Source organism: Semicossyphus pulcher, unplaced genomic scaffold (assembly GCF_022749685.1).
Source record: "Semicossyphus pulcher isolate SPU_LCO1_2020_fin unplaced genomic scaffold, fSemPul1.0.p SCAF_5, whole genome shotgun sequence".
Lineage (NCBI taxonomy): Eukaryota > Metazoa > Chordata > Actinopteri > Labriformes > Labridae > Semicossyphus > Semicossyphus pulcher.
In genome coordinates this window covers 2,816,024-2,818,545 of record NW_027211726.1, presented here as the reverse complement: position 1 = coordinate 2,818,545, position 2,522 = coordinate 2,816,024, and positions in this window count along the sequence as shown.

Sequence of the window (2,522 nt, the reverse complement as noted above, 5' to 3'; positions counted from 1 at the left end):
ACCGAGGAAGAGGAAAACAGTCTGGCTTTGTTAGAGAGTTGACCTTGCGAAAATCAGTACAGAACCGGGGTGTCTGATCCCCCAGGCAGGGCGGGCTCCAGGAGCTAGCACTTGGTTCAGCTATGCCATGCTGGAGCATGTAACCAACTTCTCTCTGCAAAATCTCACGCTTTTCAGGATTTACTCTGTAGGGGTGTTGTTTGACAGGAGCTGTGTCACCAACATCAATATCATGCTTTAGAACATTGGTACAGGAAGGCATATTAGAAAAGAGGACAGGATGTTTCTGAATAAACTCAATGACATCAAAGTGTTCTGGCAAATCCAGGTAAGAAAGGTGGGTGTCTAGATTGGTCAGGATTGTACAATTTGGCAGCCTAACTTGTGATTTTTCTGGACTAATCACTGCAACATCTGCCTCCTTCTCACCCACAACAGCTAGATGGCTCAGAACTGCTACAGGCTTGACATTAGAGGGTGTAGCCTGATTCCTCTCACATTAGGGCTTCAACAGGTTAACATGACAAAGATGGGTTTTACGCTTCCTGTCTGGGGTCTTGATCAAATAGTCAACCTCATTAACCTGATGTTCTACAAGGTAAGGGCCACTATACCTAGCCTGCAAAGCAGATCCTGGAACTGGCAAAAACACTAGGACTTTGTCACCTGGAGAAAACCCTCGCTCCTTGGCCTTTTTGTCATACCATCCCTTCATCTTTGCTTGGTCTTCCCTCAAGTTTTGCTTGGCTAGTTCACATGCCCTGCTAAGTTTGGACCTGAAACTGCACACAATGTCAAAGACATTCTTAGGAGCAGGCTGGTTGGCTAACCATTTTTCTTTTAACAACTTTAAGGGGCCACACACAGTATGGCCAAACACAAGTTCAGCCGGGCTGAAACCAAGGGACTCTTGAGTTACCTCCCTAGCTGCAAAGAGGAGTAGAGGGGTTCCTTCATCCCAGTAGGTTTAGGCTATGCATTGGCAAAGTCAAGTAACCTCCACCAAACCCTACTATAAGAGCGTGAGATCCCAAAGAGGACTCATCACTGAACTGCAGAAAATCTTGGAGAATCAGGGACTGAAAAGCTCCAGTGTCTCTCCAAATCTTGATAGGTTGCATACTGGCAGGATCAGAACCCAAAGAAACAAAACCATTCATAAGAAAAGATGAGGAGCCAGCAAGCTCACCCTTTCCAGACTGATGCTGCCCTACCTGTTTTAAGGAGGGGTTTTCTACAGTTTTAATCAATGCTACAGGTTTAGGAGATTTATGTTTCCTACCTAAAAAAAGGCACTCCGCAATGAGATGGCCAGGTTTCTTGCAATAAAAACAAACAATTTATGAAGGGGCATTTCCTGTGGTAGTTTTTTTAAAGTAGGTAGATACAGTGGGAAATGATCTAGAGGGGCGATTACTGTGAAATAAAGCTTTTCCCTTTTGCTCACATTGGTTTTTATCAAAACTCCGTTTGTGGGTCAACATCAACTCATCTGCTAAAACACCAGCTCTGTCAAGAGTTCCAACCTTCTGCTCATTAAGATAAGTACACACGGCATCAGACAGACAATGTTTAAACTCCTCAAGCAAAACAAGTTGTCTGAGATCTTCCTTGGTCTCTACTTTCTGAGAGTTACAACACCAAAAGATGATCTCCTTGTCTTTGGAAAATTCAACATAAGTTTGTTTGTCAAGCTTGCTGAGGCTTCTGAAACGCTGGCGATAAGCCTCAGGAACCAGCTCATAAGATTTCATTATCGCAGCTTTAACTTTCTCATAGCCCTGACTTTCTTCAAGGCTCAAAGCAGAGTAAGCTTCCTGTGCTTTCCCGATGAGAATACTTTGCAAAAGCAATGTCCAGGCGTGCTTCGGCCATTTTGAAATGGTCGCCACTCCTTCAAAATGAGGAAATTATTTTTAAACATCTTTTTCAACAAAAGGGGACACCGATCTAGTATATTTGGGAACCTAAGAACACGTTGGTGGACACCAGCAGTGAAGGAAGTCATCATGCTAAAGAAGGAGGCCTTTTGGACTTGGTTAGCCCAGGAGTCTATAGAAGCAGCAAACAGGTACCAGGGGGCCAGGAGGGCTGTGGCTTCAGTGGTTGCTGAAGCAAAAACCCGGGTGTGGGAGAACTTCGGGGAGGCTATGGAGAAGGACATTCGGTTGGCCTCGAGGAAGTTCTCGAAAACCGTCAGACGACTCAGGAGGGGGATGCAGGGATTGGCTCAGGCTGTCTTCTGCAGGGATGGAGTACTGCTGAACCAGACTGGGGATATTGTCAGACGGTGGAAAGAACACTTTGAGGAACGCTTGATCCCAACCAAAACATCCTCTGAGGAGGTAGAGTCTGAAGATCCTTGGGAAGCCTGATCTATATCCTTTGCTGAGGTTGCTGAGTTAGCCAAAAAGCTCCTCAGTGTCAGGGCGTCAGATGTAGATGAGATTAATACTGAGTTGCTAAAGGCTGTTGACATGACTGACACGCCTATTCAATGTCCAGTTGAGGTCTGGGACAGT